Source organism: Octopus bimaculoides, chromosome 4, assembly GCF_046866305.1.
Source record: "Octopus bimaculoides isolate indiv1 chromosome 4, ASM4686630v1, whole genome shotgun sequence".
Lineage (NCBI taxonomy): Eukaryota > Metazoa > Mollusca > Cephalopoda > Octopoda > Octopodidae > Octopus > Octopus bimaculoides.
Window position 1 is genome coordinate 113,538,891 of NC_142931.1, and position 22,500 is coordinate 113,561,390.

Consider the following 22,500-nt stretch of genomic DNA (forward strand, 5'->3'; position numbering starts at 1 on the left):
TAAATATATATGTATATATATATATTTATATATATACGTATACATTTTTATAACTGTATATGTATATATACGTACCGTGTGAGATGTAGCGGTGGCAACAAAGAATATTATTATCATTATTATTATTATTATCCTTTATTTTGATTTATCAGTGTGTCTATTTCTTTACTGTAACAGCGGGCACACACACACACACACACACGAACTGAATTGTGTGTATGAATGTGCACATGTGTCCTGCATGTGTGTGTTTGTGTGTGTGTGTGTGTGTGTGTGCGTCGGTGTGTATGACCGGGTGATATTCTTTGTTGAAATAATACTCCTTAAACCACTGTTTTTCTTTTCCCTGACACAAACCACATGGAAGTACTTCCTCCCATTTCATTCATTTTACAATGTTTCATTTATTTTGGGTTACGTTTTTTTTTAATGTGCTTGCCTTTTATTTATTTAGTTATTTATTTGTGTTTTTAATGGTTTCACTTTGTTATAATCTTAATTTTCTTCCTTTCTTTTTTTAATTTCCTTTTTGCCACTCTTTTCTTTCCCTCGTCAGTCTGTACGTGTGTCTGTGCCTACAGATATGTATGCCTATGTATGTATGTATGTATGTATGTATGTATGTGTGTATGTATGTATGCACATTATACACGCAGGCGAGCATATGTTTACTCTGTGAGTATATATACGTATACATTCATACATACATACATACATACATATATATATATCTATACAATATATGCATGTCTGCATGCATGTATGTATAAATATATTAATGTATGTACACATCTATCTATATGTATATATGTATGTATGTATGTATTTATGTATATGAAAGGTTTTACAAAATTTACGTGATACAATCACAATATTTAAAAAAAGGATTTTCTTTAAATGATATTAACTAGTTTTTAATTTTAAAAATTAAAAATCCGAATCGCACAAACCTTTAGGAAAGAAGTTTCTGTAATTAATGTATTTTGTGCGTGAACGCTTTCGTTGTTCAACTCTTCAAACACACATGTTCTGTACTAATCGTATAGGAGAATTTGTTTTTAGCAATGATGTTGGTTTAGTTTCGGATTTAGAATTCTTACAAAGTGTTCTTCTTTCGCCTTTCGTTGTTGATCATATTCCTCTTTCATTCTATAAAAAGGAAATATTTTTCATTTGTACATATGTTTAGATGGATGAATCTTTAATCTGTTGTTTGTACAGTCCGATGATTAGTTTTGTTCCTGTTTCTCCAGTTTAATTCTCCTTCGATTACGGGCATGTGATGTAGTAGATAAGATAAATTTTTCTCTCCAGGAACCCTATTACTAGTATCGCAAAGACCGGCGCGACTTTAGTTACCATTGCAGTACCTCGTATTTACAAGTATTATTCCTCATGAAAAGAAGTACTTATTTTCTAGAACCAATCGTAACCCTTCAGGTTATATATATAGCTCTTTTCGGAATATCTTCTGAATTCTTTGTGGATATTTGTCGATCCAGAATTCTATTGCTTCTATTCTTAATCCATGATGAATATTTGTATGGAGAATGGTTACGACGAAACTAACCAGGTTTGTCTTTTTATCTACACTTCCTGGAACATGGTTTAGGAAGTCTATGTCATCTCTGATGAAACTAGGGACTTATCAGCACAAAGGTTCCAAAATTATGTCAAGCAAACTGCTTAATCGTTGGCTACTAGATGTTGGCCCTGCAACAATCGGACGTAATTTTAGATCAGATGGTTTGAAAATTTTCACATATAGTGTATGGAGATCCTTGAAGCTATTACTGATTTCTTTAGATTTGTGAATTTTTGGAAGCCCATAAAGTTACTTGTCTCGCCATCAAAATTAGTGAAATCATCCAACTCACTTTCCGTTGTGATTTTTTAAAATCTGTCCGTTAATTTACCAGTTTTATTCATTATTCGTTCATCTACATTAGTTTCATATTTTTTCTATAGAAATGATCATTTAGTTGCTCGAAGACTATTTCTATGTACTGGATCTTGACCCTTATTACTATGGCTCCTACTTTGTCAGCTTCTTTAATGAATATACAAGAATCTTTCTGTAGACATTCCAACTTTTCTTGTTCTTCATTCGTAACGTTTGCATTGTATTTGTTGGAATGTTTGAGTTTGCAAATGCATTATATATTCCTCTAAGTGCTTATTCCTGTTCATTGAACAATACTGGATAGCATAAAACATATACTATACTTTGTTATTAATTATCATATTAGGGGGTCGATTTTGTGCATGTGTGTGCGTGTAAGTGTCTGTGTGTCTCAAACCTGAAGGCGTAGCTGTGAGATTAAGAAACTTGTATCCCAACTCTATGGACTTGGATTCAATCTCACTGCGTGGCATCTTGGGCCAGTGTCTTCTACAGTCACTGGCGACCAAAACCTTGTGAGTAAATTTGGTCGACAGAAACTTAAGGAGACCCATCGTATGTATGTGTGTGTGTCTTTGTGTTTGTGTTGTGTTTGCCTCACCACCACTTCCACTACCATCGCATGGCAACCGTTGTTGGCTTGGTATGTTCCCGTAACAGGCTTTAAAAAATAAATACTCGGATCGATTCGTTTGACTAAAATTCTTCAGGGTGGTGCCCCAGCATAACCGCAGTCTAATGACTGAAACACGTATAAGATTAAAGATATAATAGCGGGAAACGGAATAACAAAGGAAAAAAGAGGTGAGAGGATTGCGGGAGATTACGAGCAATGTAAAGAGCGGTCAAAGACGAATGAGACCCTCGTAGGAGTTTAAAATATATTAGAAATGTCTGTGTAATTAAGAAGCTCGGTTGGTAACCACGTGGTTCCAGGTTCAGTCCCACTGCAGGACACCTTGGCCAAATGTCTTCTACTATAGCATCGGTCCGGCAAATGCTTTGTGAGTGAATTTCGTAGGCGGAAACTGTGTGAAATCCCGTCGCAAATATTATATCTGTGTATGTGTTTGTGTATTTCTTTCTGTGTTTTGCTCAAGAACACAATACACCACGCGGTCCGGTGGGATCGAAACCACGGCCTCGCGATTGTAAGAGCAATACTCTAACCGTAAACCATGCGCCTGCCACGTGTATGTATATAGCTAGCTGAACGGATGATGAGACAGAAATGGCGTAGGAAGAAGGGTATCTGATTGTTGTTACATTCCAAACGCTAATATTTAAACAGTGGGGAAATTCTAAACTTTGCTTTGACAATTTTGATTATTAAGATTCGTCCCTTTTGCCAACACACTATTTTCGTGTTTTCTACCAGGAATTTGTCCTCTCTCTCTCTCTCTCTCTCTCTCTCTCTCTCTCTCTATATATATATATATATATATATATATATATATATATATATATATATATATATATATATATATATATATATATTTATTTATATGTGTATATCTATCTATCTATCTATCTATCTATCTATCTATCTCTCTCTCTCTCTCTCTCTCTCTCTATATATATATATATATATATATATATATATATCTTTCTCTCTCCTTCTGTCACACCCTTAACTGTATATGCTTCTGTGTGTGTGTGTGCGTGTGCGTGCCTATATATATATATGTGTGTGTGTGTATATATATATATGTATGGATGCATGTATGTAAATATATATACGTATATAGTTATAGTTATACATATAACTGTGTGTGTGTGTGTGTGCAGATGTGTGTACGTAACCCTTCCTTGACACTGCAAATTGTGCAACAAAGCAGATTATGAAACAGTAGTTGTCTTACTAATTCCATACGTTTTTACAACAGCTTGCAACGGTTGCACCTCTCTCTTTCGTAATGGTGTTAAGTTGCAGTGACAGTGGTGGTGGTGGTAGTGGTGGCGGTGGTAGTGGTGGCGGTGGTAGTGGTGGTAGATGTGAAGGCAGCAGCAGCAGCAGTAGTAGTAGTGGTGGTGGGGGATAAAAGTCATCAAAACTTTGAACGTCTGTTTGTTATAAACTAGCTATTTGACTAAACCAACCTCACACAAACACTTCGGAAGACTTGACGTAGTTGCTCTCGACGTGGGAGAAATAGCAGCCGAAAACCCTCTAGAATTGATAATCCGACGTCTTAAACAATGGAAGGACATTAAATGATGCATTTTTTTATATCCTTAAAAACTCAGTAAATGGGATAGAGTGGAGGCAAGTAAATCTTGTACATGTGCTCGTGTGTGTATATGTGTTTTCACCCGCCTCGAATGATTGATAAGTGGTGTTGATTTGTTTGTGTTCCCCGTAATCTAGCGGATCGGCAAAAGATACTGACAGAATAAGTATTAGGCTTTAAAATAAGAAAAACATGCACTGGTGTGGATTCATTCGACTAAAACTCTTGTAAGCGGTGCATCAGTATAGCCACGTTCTAATGCCCGAAAAACAAGTAAAAAGTATATATATATATATATATATATATATATATATATATATATATATGCATAGTGAGTTCAAACAAGAAAAACGACAAAAAAACATCAAAAAACAACAACGCGAGGACATGATACAGATATTGTGTTACAGGACGCTCGGGAAAGGAAAGAAGAGAATTTGACGTTTCGAGTGAAGCTCTTCGTCGGAAATATAGGAAAGTTCAAAGAAGGGAAGACGGAGGAAGAAAAAATCGCCAACGATATACACGAGGTTACATTGTCGAATATATACATGCATATATGTACATACATACATATATATGTATATAGATATGCATATATGGGAACAGGACGTCACAAAACGTAAACAACATGAAAAACGAAAATAAAGTTGGATACGCAAACAACGAGAGAAACAAATGGAAAATAAGACAATTAACATAAAAAAGACCCTTCATCAGTCGTCAGTTGTTCTTCTACTCCATATTTCGAATATTGAACGATAATATAGGACCTTGAAGGCAGTTGCTCCCGCGAACCAAAATAAAATTCGGGATTTGCGGAGGGTCAAAGTTGGTAACAAAAGCAGGACAGTGGAGACATACATATACATATATTCATTTATTCTTGTACTTGTTTCACTCATTTGACTGCGGCCATGCTGGAGTACCGCCTTTAGTCGAACAAATCGACCCAGGACTTATTCTTTAAGTTAATCTCTATAGATACACATTACTAAATTATAGCCAGCACTAAGTTTTGTTACGTCGTTTCGTATCCGTGACGTCAGCTGTAAACAAGCAATGAGATCGAAGATAGAAAATGGGTAATGGGCGCATATGACATATTTCAAGAGGTTTTACTTCCCTCATCAACACCCATCACTCATTGTTTACACAGCCACTAAATATAATGGTGTAACGTTATTGGAAGACGGTATGTAAATATTAATGACTAATAAGGGATACGGTATTTCGTTGTGTAACCAAAACATACTACAAAGTATATTAACCTAATACTTGCCATGTGCCCCATTCGAGGATCTGCTAAAAACAGTCTGACTGCCGGTTGTTTGCTGTATTCAAAGTGAATTGCTTATGTACATTGCATCTGCAGAGGTATGTTTAACAATATTTAGTAGTTAAAGTTTGTCATTATTAGCTCTGGTTAATTCTAGAGGACATTTTATATCACAAAGCGCAAATTTTGAACTACAAAAATATTGACTGGTTTGAAAACTTTTTTCATTTTTTGCTTTTTGAATTTCTCATCTATAATATTATTCGTTGATATTTCATACACATTCGCATTTGATACTAAAGTTTCAAAAAAACTAAAATGTTTATTATTACAACTGAAGAGAAAAGGATTAGGCTTCTTTTCTTTGTCTTTTTTCAACGATCCCCATTTGGGACTTTCGAAAACTTTATCCTAATTTCCAAAATAATTCACATATGTAGAAAATTTTAGATACTCTATATTATTTTAACTCCTAAGACACCTGGCAAAGCCAAAACATATGAATAAAAAAATTTGGCAGTGAATGGCTTAAAGGCTTCTGTAAGTCAATAACTGTGTTCTATGGTTTTATCCGTGCTCTTACATCACTTGTTTAGGTTATCTCTACAAATTTTCTATTGATATTTTAGCCAGCACTGATTTTGTTACGAGGTTTCGTATCGTAGACGCCAGGTGTAAGCAAACAATGAGATCGAAGATAAAAACTGGGTAATGATCGTATATGACATATTTCGGGAGTTTTTACTCTTCATCAGCACCCATCCACGAACTCATTGCTTAAACAGTCACTAAATATAGCGGTGTAACATTCTATTATAAAACCGACATCGCCTGATTTAATGGACATGTCGATGTTGTTTTTAGCAGGTTGAACGACCATGTGATTGTACAAGTGTTAATTTACTTACAAAAGACATCTTTTTAATATGAAAACCATTTCATTGGAACTAGCGAAAAACATCTTAAATTTTCTTCAGATTTATTTTAACTTAAAGGATTGAAGTCTGTAATGTTTTCTTTTCAATTGTTCGCCCACTTCTTTTCATCTTTCCGTATCTTTTTTTTTCTTCCTTTTGTCATTTTCTTCATAGTTTTTTCCCCCTCTTTTTGTAAATAATTTTCGCCTTTAAATTTTCGTTTCTTCTTTTTTGTTTTTGTCTTTTAGTCTTTTTGTCCCTTTATATTTTGTGTACTTTTGTAGGTTTTATTTTTATCCCTTATATTTTTTTGGTGTGACTTTTTTCCTTTTATTTTATTGCTGTTGATGTTTTTCTTTATTTTTTTCTTGAAAATTGTCTGGTAACAGTTCGTCGTTTGAACTACTTTTTTCATGCTTTATATTTTGGAAGCAAGATAATCCTTTCATCTTTTCTTTCTTTTTTTTTTAAATCATTTTTGTATCTAATCCTGTCTCTTTCGGCCATATTAGTCTTTAATCTTTCCTTCCCTTCTTTTCTTCGTTTTTGTCTACCTCCATCTTAGTGTTCAAACTCCCAATTTTTTCTTCTTCCTCTTCTTTTTTCTTCTTATTCGTCTTCTACATTTCCTTGATCCACTTCCTTCTTTTCCATCATCATCATCATCATCATCATCTTAATCTCGTTACCCACTTTGCAATTCCTTTACTCGCTCCTCTCTTTATCCTACGCCAACAGTCGCCAAAGTGATCAATATTTGGCCCCTTGGTGAGACGTCTAAGTAGCTAGCCAAGGGATCAATAAACTTCTGAAACGATTTTGTGCATTAAGGGCGTTGAATTATTAGCAAACCGAGAATCTGGAAGAGCATAGGTAAATTAAATACTAAAACTCATTAATTTCCAACCAAATATTCTTTTCTACTCTAGACACAAGGCCCGAAATTTTGGGGGAGGGAGCCAGTTGATTAGATCGACCCCAGTACGCAACTGGTACTTAATTTGTCGACCCCGAAAAGATAAAAGGCAAAGTCGACCTCGGCGGAATTCGAACTCATATTTCACGTTAAATATTCCGATTATACCAATATAGTATGGTTGAATTTTTATTGTTCTTTATTAAGTTCGTTAAGTATTTCTATTAAATTTCTTTAAATAGTTCTTATCAAAAAGCGATACTTACGTGAAAGAACAGAAGAATTGTTGCCTTTAAATGGAGGAATTTTTATTTATTAATTATACATTTCAGTTATTTTCTAGAAATATGTGTGTGTGTGTGTGTGTTGGCACTCCGTCGGTTACGACGTCGAGGGTTCCAGTTGATCTGATCAACGGAACAGCCTGCTCGTAAAATTAGCGTGCAAATGGCTGAGCACTCCACAGACACGTGTACCCTTAACGTAGTTCTCAAAGATATATTCAGCGTGACACTTTGAATTACAGGCACAACAGAAACAGGAAGTAAGAGTGAGGGAAAGAATACAGCAGGGTTCGCCACCATCTCCTGCGGAGCCTCGGGGAGCTTTTATGTGTTTTCGCTCAATAAACACTCACAACGCCCGGTCTGGGAATCGAAACCGCGATCTTATGACCGCGAGTCCGCTGCCCTAACCATTGGGCCATTGGGCCATTGCGCCTCCACTTCTAGAAATATACATGACAAGGAACGATAAATTGTTAACGATCCCATAAAGGAATCGCTTCTTGTGTTTATGCCTTATGCAAATGTTTTTCTTGTAAAGAGAAGCGAAGATTTGTTTTGCTGTATGGTGACTTCTACGATTAACCATCACTGATACATTGTCAAATATACCCATCGCTGATACGTTGTCAAATGTACACTTCGTTTGTCCTTGAATTATTGAAGGTACTCGCGGCTCGCGTATTGGCAACAGAACTTCGCAGATCATGTCCTTTCTTAAGTGTCATCTAATGAAAGAAATAATGTTTGTTTTCAAATGCAGACATAATTATGGAAAAGTTTTGTTAGAAAAATTTGGAATTTCCTATCGGGAGATTTTGTTTATCAATAGTAGAAGATAATCTTAGTTAATCGAATATATGATACACTACAGTGTTATTGGTTTTTGAAATACAGAATGTACAGCTGAGGACCTCTATTCCGCATGTATTACTGGTATTCATTCATTAGCAGTGCCACAACAAATGCCTTAGATTTGTATATATTCTAATCATTTTATAAGTCCTACCAATTCTGTAGAATATCTGTTGCATACGAATTTGCTATAAGACTAACACATGTCCGTTACTTATCCCAGATAAGTTAAAGATGGAAAGTTCTACTATTTACACAATTCTTATTCTCCAAATATGTGTGTGTAAACATGTATGCATATGTATGTGTTTAAGTATGTATGTCTATGTACAGATATAGGTGCAGGCGTGGCTGGGTGGAAAGAAGCTTGCTTCCCTACTACATGGTTCTAGGTTCAGTCCCATTGCATGGCACTTTGATCAAGTATCTTCTTACTATAACCTCGGGCCTTGTGAGTGGATTTGGTAAAGGGAAACTGCAAGAAACCCCTCGTGTATATATATATATATATATATATATATATATATATATATATATATATATATATGTAACCTCGTGGACATCGGTGGCGATTTTTTCTTCCTCCGTTTTTCCCTTCTTTGAACTTTCCTTGTTTCCGACGAAGAGCTCCGCTCGAAACGTCATACTTTCTATCTTTCCTTTCCTGAGCGTCTTGTAACACAATCTGTATCACGTCCTCACGTTGTTGTTTTTTGTCTTTTTCCTTTTTTTGAACTTATATATATATATAATGCTAAAATTCAGATACTGTTTGTCTGTATGTGTGTTCCTCTCTTCAAGCAATGCACTTTCAAGTTAGAAGGTTGTGATCACAACCACTTGTACTACAAGAGCTATCATGTGAGACTGACCCTTAATGGCCTCAACATGCACTACACAAAATTCTTTCACCATTTCTGACAAGAAAGAAAGTTTGAAAAAAAAAAAAACCCAAAAAAGAATTGCAAAGGTACAGAATCAGTTGTACACTAAAAACATACACATGCATACATTTAGAGTCAATCACCCAGTTATACAACTCTTAGTTGCAAAGACAAAACCTTCATAGTCAATTGTAACAAGGACACATACACCTAAAAATACACACACACACACACACTCACACAGACACATAAGCACATACTCAAATTCAAGGAATATATATGTCGATACACAAAACTCACAGACACATGTGTAAATATACCTAAATACCAACAACACTTAAAATAAAAAAACATGACGTTCATAAAATTTAAGACTAATATATGCCAATGAACACATACACACCCATAAACACACACTCACAACCCACTTATATATATATATGCACATACATGCACCCACTCATATATGCGCACACGTATATAGACACTAAGGTCTCTTAAAGGTTGTTTACTAAGTCAGCTATTTTATTACATGCCAGTCAAAATTATGACTGCCATTCGTTTTCAATAGCTCTTGCTCACTCTCAATCTCTCATCTTATACTCTCTCACTTTATTTATCTGTCTACTACATACTTATCTATTTTCCTTTGTGTCACCCTCTCTCTAAAACCCCTCTCCCTCCCTAACACATTCTTTCTCATAAAGATAGAAGTATGTGTGTGTATATGTATATATATATATATATATATATATATATATATATATATATATATATATATAGATGTATATATAGATGTGTGTATATCTATAGATGTGTATGTGTGTGTATATATATATATATATATATATATATATATATATATATATATATATATACACATTCATATGCATATTGGTGCAGGAGTGGGTGTGCAGGCATGGCTGTGTAGTAAGAACCTTGCTTCCCAACCACATGGCTCCAGGTTCAGTCCTACTGCATGGCACCTCGAGTGTCGTCTACTAGAGTCTTATGAGTGGATTTGGCAGATGGAAACTGAAAGAAGCCCATCATATATATATATATATGTATATATATATATATATACACATATATATATATATATATGCATACACACACACACACACACATATATATATATGCATGTATTTGTGCATTTGTGTTTGTCCCCCCACCATCGCTTGACAACCAATGTTGATGTGTTTACATCCCCATAACATCGCAGTTCAGCAAAAGAGATCAGAATAAGTACTCGGCTAAAAAAGAATAAGCCCTGGGGTCAATTTATTCAACTAAAGCAGTGTTCCAGCATGGCCACAGTCAAATGACTGAAACAAGTAAGAGAATAAAAGAATAAGTATATGCATATTTATATGTGCATTTGTAAATGTATGTGCACTCCATTACAAATCAGGCTGATGAGAAATAGACAGTCGGTAAGATTGTTAAAATTCGAAACCGGTCCCTGTTTAATAATGTTCCTTTTCGGTTTTTTTTTAAATGTCTTGCCCGCTTACGTTTTGGTATCACGCTATATTTCATGTTGAGAACAATTTAGGTCTTTTTAGACACAAGATGTGATCTATTTCTAGCACATTAAATGTCCACGTTAGTGGTCAACGTCATATATAAAAAAATATATATACAGATAGATAGATACATACATACATACATACATACATACATACATACAAATATGTATAGAGAGATACATAGATATTGCAATGTGGTGAAGAATTTTACTTCCCAACACTGCATAGCAGCACTTTGGGTAAATGACTTCTAGTCTTTTACTACAGCTCCCAGCCAACCAATGTTTTATGAGGGAATTTGGTTGACAGAAGCTGTAAGAAACCTGTGTTGTATTTATACATATATAGGTGCAGGAGTGACTGTGTGGTAAGTAGCTTGCTTACCAACCACATGGTTCCGGGTTCAGTCCCACTACGTGGCACCTTGGACAAGTGTCTTCTACTATAGCCTCAGGCCGACCAAAGCCTTGTTAGTGGATTTGGTAGACGGAAACTGAAAGAAGCCCGTCGTATATATGTATATATATGTATGTGTGTATATGTTGTGTATCTGTTTGTCCCCCCAACATCGCTTGATAACCGATGCTGGTGTGTTTAGGTCCCTGTAATTTAGCAGTGCGGCAAAAAGAGACCGATAGAATAAGTACTAGGCTTACAAAGAATAAGTCTTGGGGTCGATTTGATTTGACTAAAGGCGGTGCTCCAGCATGGCCGCAGTCAAATGACTGAAACAAGTAAAAGAATAAAAGAATATATGTGTGTGTGTGAATTTTGACATGGCATGATTTCACACTAGGAAAACCTCAAAGGATATTTGTATAGGTCGTTGACATTGTCACATGCCATTATCACATCTTCTTAAAGATATCTATAATAATAAACGTGAGATTCTGTCTGCTTGACCATCCAGAACCCCTAAATCTCAGTCTATATTTGCTCTACATAGACATATTATACTTTTTTGGAATCAGGATGATCCCGGTATTAATAATCTGCCCTTCATTTGGTTCGTGGAGGCACAATGGCCCAGTTGTTAGGGCAGCGGACTCGCGGTCATAGGATCATGGTTTTCATTCCAAGACCGGGCGTTGTGAGTGTTTATTCAATGAAAACACCTAAAGCTCCACGAGGCTCCGGCAGGGGATGGTGGTGAACCCTGCTGTACTCTTTCACCACAACTTTCTCTCACTCTTACTTCCTGTTTCTGTTGTGCCTGTAATTCAAAGGGTCAGCCTTGTCACACCGTGTCACGCTGAATATCTCCGAGAACTACATTAAGGGTACACGTGTCTGTGGAGTGCTCAGCCACTTGCACGTTAATTTAACGAGCAGGCTGTTCCGTTTATCGGATCAACTGGAACCCTCGAGGTCTTAAGCGACGGAGTGCCAACAACAACATTTGGTTCATGAACATCCAGTGTTAGGATCAGGTCTGGATGAAGGTTTGTTATAGGCTAACAGCTGGAAATTCAAATTTTAAAAGAACTCTCAAAATTTGGGAACTTCATGAAGTTTTTCATTTAAACTGATTTTAAAGTAATGCCATATTGGTAGGGTACCAATAAATACTTTATTATTATTGCTCTCTTTAGTTTTGGGCTACAAACCCAATTAGCCTTCCGCAGGCGCTAGCTTAGAAGTTTGCATAGAGTGCAGCTTCTAAGCTAACATGGAATAAACATGCTGTACTTGAAAAACAGGTTGAGGGCTGGTGATAGAAAACGCATCTGTCTATAAAAGGCTGACTAAACTATATCCCTCTCCAACATGAAAATCCATGGGAAAATGGTCATTGAAATGAATGAATGCAAATAGTACATATGTATTATGCGAGGAGCCTTTGGCTTTTATTCTCCACATAGGTGTTTGTTTTCTCAGTCAATGCTTTCTTCTGTATACATATAGATATAATTGTAATTCTTTTCCCAAATAAATTGCACTTCAAATTCAAAGCTCTAATTAACCTATGTGGTGTTACTCAGGCACTCAACTATACACTGCATCTTGTAGCAGAAACAGCTGTAGGCTAATGAAGTTCATGAAACTTTGCCATCTTGTTTTCTTTATACCTATATATATATATATATATATATATACATTCATGCAAAATTAAATTTATTTCCGTTCGTTCTGACATGTGGTTTGTGCCTGATGAATATTTTTGAGACATTTGTCGACATATGAAACTATTAGTAGCACTTAAAGACATGTATTGTGTCCTTTGAATAAATAATATTTATCTCTCACCAGATGGAGTACTTTTTCTTGTTGATCCTTCTATCATGGAACAGCACATTATACATACATACATACATATGTATGTATGCATTCGAGCAAGGTCGGTGCCAGTGCCGCTAGACTGGCGCCCGTGCAGGTGGCACGTAAAAAACACCTTTTTGAGCGTGGTTGTTGCCAGTACCCTTGTGCTGGTGGCACGTAAAAGCACCCACTACACTCTCGGAGTGGTTGGCGTTAGGAAGGGCATCCAGAGCTGTAGAAACTCTGCCAGATCAGATTGGAGCCTGGTGCAGCCTTCTGGCTTGCCAGTCCTCAGTCAAATCGTCCAACCCATGCTAGCATGGAAAGCAGACATTAAACGATGATGATGATGATGATGATCTATCTATCTATATATATATATATATATATATATATATATAGGATTCGCCAAAAGTCACCCGAAAGTAAATAGGAACTCCATAAATACTATCTGTAATTCTGTATTGACTCGAATGGAAAAATGTGTCGCTCAAGAAGAATCTCATTTTGAACAATTTTCATGATGCTTCATATTTAGATGCTTTTATTAAATTCATTCAATTGTTAAACGTAAATAAATCTTGGAATTAAACAGGTTTGATTTACTGTCAGGTGACTTCTGGCCGACCCTCTCTCTCAATATACACATATATGTATGTATGTATGTATGTATGTATGTATATATATAAATATGTATAAATATGTATGTATATATTTTATTCTCACAAATCAAGAGGTCCAGATGTATAGGGGTAGGTTGATATGTTGCTATGATACTCATGCATTTCTCAAGAGCATTTGTGACGTAAGCATGATAAAATGACTTCTATCAAAAGCCGGCCGTTGACATGATTCTCTCAGAGATTACCCTCTATGTCTTAGCACTAACGACATGCACCAGCATACATACATACATACACACGTACACGTATATACATATATATATATATGTATTCATGTGCGGTTGTGTGCATATAAATATACATGTATGTATGGATGTAAGTATATATATATGTGTGTATGAGTGGGTGGGCGTATGTATACATGTATACATGAATATATACATTTATATGATATTATAAATACAAACATATATATATATATACACACATATACCTATGTACTATACACATTAGCCGAACCCATGCCAGCATGGAAGATGAGTGTTAAATGATGATTATGATCATGATGATGATGATATTCTTAGCTATCAATCTCTCTCTCTCTCCCTCTCTCTCTCTCTCTCTCACTCTCCCTATATATATATATATATATATATATATATATATATATATATATATATATATATATTTACACACACACACATATATAGACATATATATGTACATGTATGCCTCTCTTTATACATACATATACATATGTATATATATGTGTGTGTATTCATAGATGTGTGTGTATGCATATATGTGTGTATAGACATGTATATACAAGCGTGTATGTACATATGTGTACATATATGTACGTATACATTCTACATCACTCCTAAATAGGGTAACGTATTTCAAAACTAGTGTAGCACTGTGTATATATTGTTTGTGTGTGTGTGTGCATGTAAGTAGTAAGTTACATAATCAAAAAAAAAAAAACTCCCTGCGCAAGTGGTAGAAAGACATTTTTCTTATTTAATTTCTCCAATTACATTTCTCCTTATGCTATCGGGCCAACTTAGCAATTTCCTTTCACCCAATAATCTCGTAAGCCTTATAATTAACATGTAGTTTTGACAAAAAACAAAAACAAAAAAATAAAATGCACCCCCCCACTCTCAAAACCATAAATGCATTATATTACTGTTAACAAGGAACCGTTCTATCACTTTCAACTTCACCCTCATAATCCTCATTTAAGGATGAAAATGAAAGCCCCCCCCCCCCAACACAAAGTATTAGTATTTAGACTCAGAATATAAAGTATCATAACTAACATATTTTACTCGTGTAAGCCCTTTACTCATGGATTAGTGGTAGTGGTTAGTAATATTCAACCCACAGTTGTAAGGCCAAGAGTTCAATTCCTGGCACAATGCATCCTGGCGATGCATTGCGTCCTTGAACAAGACACTTTATTTCATGTTGCTGCAGTCCACTCAGCTACCAAAAAGGAGTAGTACTCTTTTACTTGTTTCAGTCATTTGACTGCATCTATGCTGGAGCACCGCCTTTAGTCGAGCAAATCGACGCCCCAGGACTTATTCTTTGTAAGCCTAGTACTTATTCTATCAGTCTCTTTTGCCGAACCGGTAAGTTGCGGGAACGTAAACACACCAGCATCGGTTGTCAAGCGATGTTGGGGGGACACACACACAAACACACACACACACACACACACACACACACACATATATATATATACATATATATATATATATATATATATATATATATATATATATATATATATACACATATATACATATACATATATACGACAGGCTTCTTTCAGTTTCCGTCTACCAAATCCACTCACAAGTTTTTGGTCAGCCCAAGGCTATAGTCGAAGACACTTGCCCAAGGTGCCATGCAGTGGGACTGAACCCAGAACCATGTGATTGGTAAGCAAGCTACTTACCACACAGCCACTCACAAATTAGATATTTTTTCAAATGCAGAACTGACATCAGAATAGCATAAACACTGCATAAATTGCCCTTACAAGGCAGAAAAATTTCTCTACAGGGGTGTAGGTTTGCATCCCATGGCTGTTTGTTGACAAATTTTTCTACCTTGTAAGGCTAATTTACACAGTATTTCTCCTGCTCTAACAGCAATTTTGCATTCAGAAAAATATCATTTTATTTGTATTGCACACTAAACATTTTGATGCTTATAAAAAAAACGAATGCTTGTTTGTTTATATTCATATACACATAGCAGCATCTGTATTTCAAAAGCCCAGCCTTGTCACACATATACTCTGAATTTGAATGTCTGTGGAGTGCTCAGCCACATGCATGTTAATATCATGAGCAGCCTGTTCCATTATTCAATCAACTAGAACTCTCATCATTGTAACCAACGGAGTGCTGGTTCAAGCCCTTTGCTCCCTAAGGAGCATTGACCATTGACAACTTTTTCTGCATTGGTCTCAGTTCTATGATGGTCATTCTTGTTTCATCCCTGGGGGAAGGCCTTCAGTCAGATCTTGTTGGTTTTGAAATGTCATTGGTCATTCTGTAACTTTGCTTTTATTCTAGATAGGGATGTAATGCCACTGGAAACCCACAACCCCATTTTTACCTCTGTGAAAATATGGTCAAAATTAGTTTGACCTTAGGCAGCAAGTTGGCAGAATCATTAGTTTGCCGGGCAGAATGCTTGGGGAGGTGCATGACTTTGTGCTTAGGTTGTTGGACTCATGATCATAAGATTGTCGTTTCAATTCCTGGACTAGGTGAGGCATTGTGTTCTTGAGCAAAACACTTCGTTTCACATTGCTTCAGTCCACTCAGCTGGCAAAAATGAGTAATCCTGTGAAAGACCAGCATCCCATCCAGGTGGGGAATATATACACCATGAACAATGGGAAACCAGCTCTTATGAGTCAGTATGACCTGAGAAGGTAACTTTACCTTAGTTTTTAGACAGAATGCTCAGCAGCATTTTGGTCATCTTTATATTCTGAGTTCAAATGCCACTGGGGTCGACTTTGCCTTTCATTCTTTTGGGGTTGATGAAATAAGTACCAGTTGTGCATTAGGATCACTATTGTGATCCCAATCATCTTACTCCCTCCCCAAAATTCCTTATCTTGCACCAAAATTTGAAACCAATATTAGTCTGGTCTAAGACAGTGAGCTGGTAGAATCTTTAGCATGTCAGGCAAAATGCTTAGCGGCATTTTGTCTGTCTTTACGTCCTGAGTTTAAATTCCACCGAGGTCATCTATGTCTTTCATTCTTTCAGGGTCGATAAAATAAGTACCAGTTGAGCATTGGGGCTGATCTCACTGACTTAGCCCCTACCTCGAAATTGCTGGCCTTGTGCCAAAATGTGAAATCATTATTACCTCTGCCTTAGGGAAGGCGGAAGTATTGTTTTCAGTTATAGTTGTTTGTTTGTTTGTCCATGGACAAGATATCTCAAGAACCACTGGATGTATTCGGACAAAACTTTCTGGGATGTTTGGTCTCATGACTGGTATGAACTGAATAGATTTTGGGACCAAACCAGTACTGTACAAGGATTCTGGATTATTTTTTTGTTTTTTTTTACTTAATTTTTGAGAACAATCGTGTTAATTTATTGTATTCTCATTTGTGAGAGCAGTCGAGTTTATATCAGATATTCTCATTTTAAAAATCATCTCTGGCAAATCGTTGAGAGGACATTGGTGTTGCCTTGGCAGAGGTTTGCGCTCTCTGAGTGCTGTTGTTATTATTATTGTTGTTGTTGTTGGTAAAATATATTAAAAGAAAATACATAGTGTGCCGTAGATGAATAAGCAAAGAATTGCAAATACTGTATGGAAAACAAAACTCGGGAGGCGAGTGTGTGGGGTTGTTTTTTTTATTTATAATAGAATAAATACATATAAATTATAAAAATTAAAACAATTATAGGCGCAGGAGTGGCTGTGTGGTAAGTAGCTTGCTTACCAACCATATGGTTCTGGCTTCAGTCCCACTGCGTGGCACCTTGAGCAAGTGTCTTCTACTATAGCCTCGGGCCGACCAAAGCCTTGTGAGTGGATTTGGTAGACGGAAACTGAAAGAAGCCCGTCGTATATATGTATATATATATATATATGTGTGTGTGTGTTTGTTCTCCTAGCATTGCTTGACAACCGATACTGGTGTATTTATGTCCCCGTCACTTAGCGGTTCGGCAAAAAGAGACCGATAGAATAAGTACTAGGCTTACAAAGAATAAGTCCTGGGGTCGATTTGCTCGACTAAAGGCGGTGCTCCAGCATGGCTGCAGTCAAATGACTGAAACAAGTAAAAAGAGAGTACTGTTTCTACTTCACGAATTTTCACCTATCCTGGGGGGGTTCTGGAATGTAACATCTGTGATAGTCAAGAGATTACTGTGTGTGTGTGTGTGTGTGTGTGTGTGAGGGTGTGTGTCTGTGTGTATGTGTTTCTTTGTGTTTGTCCTCACCAATCCATGACAATCAGTGTAGGTATGTTTATATCTCCATAACTTAGTAGTTTGGCAAAAAGAGACTGATAGAATAGTTATCTGGTTTTAAAAGGATGAGTAACAGTGATGATTTGTTTGATTAAACCCCTTCAGGGCAATGCCCCAGCATAGCCACAGTTCATTGACATGGCTGAAACTAGTGAAAGATTAACAAAATCTTAGATAAAAGGAAAGATAAAAATCTCTCTCTCTCTCTCTCTCACACATACACACACACTCATATATAGACATTCAAACACATGCCCTCATTAACTTATGTGTGTTTCAACACACAATCTCACCTTACAGACTCTTACGCAAACACTGTCTTTTAGTCAAACACACATTCACACATTCATATGCATTTGCATAAACTCACGCGTCACACACACATATATCCACACTCACACACATATTCACATTCTCATACACATACAGGCAAACATCTAATCCCACATACAAACACTTGCACTAATCGGTCACTAAGCCACACACACACACACACATGCACTTTAAAGCACCGATACTAATACACATATAGTTAAAAATTAACCCCTCAACAGTTTCCACCATGAGTAGGGTCTCCAGAAAAGATCTAAGAAAAATGATGGAAAAAAAACAAACAATTTTGAAGACCAGTGATGGAGATGGAACTCTCAAAAATTTCAAAAGCATTGAGAGCTATTTTTGTTGTTGATGGCCTATGTTCCATAGGAAGCAAAACAGTAAAGGTAAGGTAAATTTTCCTTGTTGAGTCATACTGACTCATAATGGCTAGGTTCCCAATTTCCATGGCATAAATATTACCCACCTAACTGGAAGGAATGCTGGTCCATAACAGAATTACTCATTTTTGCCAGCTGAGTAGACTGGAGCAACATGAAATGAAGTGCTTTGCTCAAGAATACAACGTGTCGCCAAGTCTAGGAATTGAAACCACAATTTTATAATCATGAGTCCAGCACCCTAACCACTAAGCCATGTGCCTCCACATAGGAAGCGAAGCGTTTAAGTAAACTATGTACAAGTCTCTATGGAGTATTCAACTACTTACAGCAAGTAAGAGGGTTCAGACAGTACATTGGTCAGGGGATCTAATAGCCAATGAGCATAGGCTTGGGAACAAAGAGTGCAGGGATCGCAAGAGCTATTTTTTAAAGAAAGATCCTAGCAGATATTTACAGGTCCCTCACTGGCATAAATACAGTAACAAAATTTGCTTAACAGGTACAAAATCAAGTCCAACTCAGGATGTTCAAAGCATTTTCCTTGCCTCACCCCACAACTGAAAACTTCGCAACACCTGCCCCTCTCGCTCACAGGTCTATGTTCATTGGCTATCAGGACCCCTGACCAATATACTGCCTCATCTCCAACCCCACATAGGCCCTGACTATCAATATTCCACTCATTCCATCAGCTGAACTTCCTATCCGCTTACTTCCCAATCATACGGTCTTCTATGTACATGGCATACGTGTCGCTGTATGGTAAACAGCTTGCTTCCCAACCACGTGGTCTTCTACTATAGCCTCGGGCCAACCAAAGCAATGGGAGTGGGTTTAGTAGACAGAAACTGAGAAAAGCCTGTCGTACACATATGTATATATTTATATATGTGAGTGTATGTGTGTGTAAGTGTATGTATGTGTATATACATATATATATATATATATATATATATATATATATATATATATATATATATATATATGTATATATGTATATATATATATATATATGTATATATGTATATATATATATATATATATATATATATATATATATATATGTGTGTATATATAAAACAATTGCAGTGTGGAAGGTATTTATAAGCCATTTAAAATAACACACAAAATCCGTTAGATTCACGTCAGCATTTAAATTTAATTTGTCAAAATATTTTCGTCGTTTTGAGACCGCGACCTGTTCACTGACAAAATTCTGGTGCTGCACAGAATTTTGTGTGTTATTTTAAATGGCTTATAAACACCTTCCACGCTGCAATTGTTTTCGTTCCAGCACACGATCTCAGATCAGGTCACTTGCTATGCAAGTACATCTATGTATATATAGTTATGTATGTATATGTCTCTGTGCATCTTCGTTTCTGTGTTTGACACCCTCCCTCATCACTGCTTGATAACCGTTGTTGGTGTGTTCACGTCCCCACATCTTAGCGGTTCGGCAGAAAGAGTCTGATAGAATAGATACAAGTCTTAAGTAAGCCTCCGGGTCGATTTGTTTGACTAAAACTCTTCAAGGCAGTGCTCCAGCATGACCACAGTCAAATGACTGAAACAACTAAAAGAGTATATATATGTTCATATACATCCACTCACAGACATCTTCACATACAAGCAAACACACGCGTACACATAACATCTGCATACAGAAATACGCGAATGCATAATGTGTGGTAAGTAGCTTGTTTACCAACCACATGGTTCAGTCCCACTGCGTGGCACCTTGGGCAAGTGTCTTCTACTATAGCCTCGGGCCGACCAAAGCCTTGTGAGTGGATTTGGTAGATGGAAACTGAAAGAAGCCCGTCGTATATATGTATATATATATATATATGTATGTGTTTGTGTGTCTGTGTTTGTCCCCCCAATATCGCTTGACAACCGATGCTGGTGTGTTTATGTCCCCATAACTTAGCGGTTCGGCAAAAGAGACCAATTGAATAAGTACTAGGCTTCTAAAAAATAAGTCCTGGGGTCGATTTGCTCGACTAAAGGCGGTGCTCCAGCATGGCCACAGTAAAAAAAAAAAGACTGAAACAAGTAAAAGAGTAAAAGAGTATACATGCCAACATTCATGCACACATACATACACACACACAAACACATACACAAGCACACGCATATACATACTTGTTCATTATTCATTTTCTTAGCTTGCCCTGCATTAGTTTCTCTTCATGATACCCGATACCTTCACCGTGGAATAGAGGGACGTAACTTAGGCAACTGTAGCTGTCATTAACTCCACCTTCTCACACCTACTTCCATCACACAAACACATTACTCACACACACACACACACATGCGCACTTGTATTGTTCCCATCTTTACAGGAAACTAACGAGGGAGCATCTGTATTCGACCTGACCTGCTAGAAATAGCAACAAAGTGTCTTCAAGAATGGCATCATGTTGAATAAAAACAACGGAATGGACATTGCTTGAACAACAACAACTGCTCATACATATATACCTACATACACACATACATATACCCCCACCCTGGCATACACACATACCCCCCACCCTGGCATCCGAAACTCTGAGTTTTATCATGGCTACTGAATAAGTGTCATATTTTTACAGATAAATTCCTCTGTTTGCATAATATCGAGGTCTCTTTCTTTCTTTTGTTGCCATTCCTGTCATATATATATATATATATAATATATATATATATATATATATATATATATATATATATATATATATATAATGTATATATATGTATGTATATATATGTATATATGTGTATGTATGTATAAATATGTATGTATACATATGTATGTATATATATATGTATGTATATATATATATGTATGCATATGTATGTATGTATGTATATATATATATATATATATATATATATATATATATATATATATATATATATCATCATCATCATCATCATCACCATCATCATTTAAGCATCTATTTTTCCCTGCTGAATTTATTGAGGCAAATTATTTGTAGCTGGATGTCTTTCCTGTTGCCAAATTTTATGTGTCTCCAAACAAGGTAATAAATGTGTGTGCATACATGTATATATATATATATATATATATATATATATATATATATATATATATATATATGAATGTATGTATGTATGTATATATATATATTGGTTTCAAAGTTTAGCACAAGGTCATTAATTTTGGGATGGGGATTAAGTTGATTACATTACTCTCAGTGCTCAACTGGTACTTATTTCATCGACCCTGGAAGCATAAAAGGCAAAGTCGACATTGGCAGGATTTGAACTTGGAACATAAAGACGGACAAAATACAATTAAGCATTTTGCCCTGTGTGCTAACAATTCTGTTGACTGACTGCCTAAAACAGTGCTCCACAACTGCAATCCGTATACCAGAAGACAATGCTAGGTGTGTCACAGAGTAATCTGAATATAATTTTTTTTCCCTATACTTTTAGTTCTTCTTTAGGTGTGCCGCCAAATTTTGAAAAGAATTTAAGTTTACCACAACTGGTAAAAAGGCTGTGGAGCACTGGCCTATAATATATATATATATATATATATATATATATATAT

General features: G+C 36.1%; 1 protein-coding gene across 3 annotated transcripts in view; it reads left to right on the forward strand.

Moving 5' to 3' along the window:
• The window catches only part of LOC106878542 (myocyte-specific enhancer factor 2C), a 421,727-nt gene that overhangs the window by 77,971 nt on the left and 321,256 nt on the right, over positions 1-22,500 (forward strand). The window contains exon 1 of one of the 3 annotated variants that reach the window (XM_089351183.1): positions 5,494-5,511. The exons of the other annotated variants lie outside the window; for them this stretch is intronic. The gene's annotated coding sequence lies outside the window, so the exon portion shown is untranslated. Of the gene's footprint in view, positions 1-5,493; positions 5,512-22,500 lie in introns of those variants that run through there. 3 annotated transcript variants of the gene reach the window in all.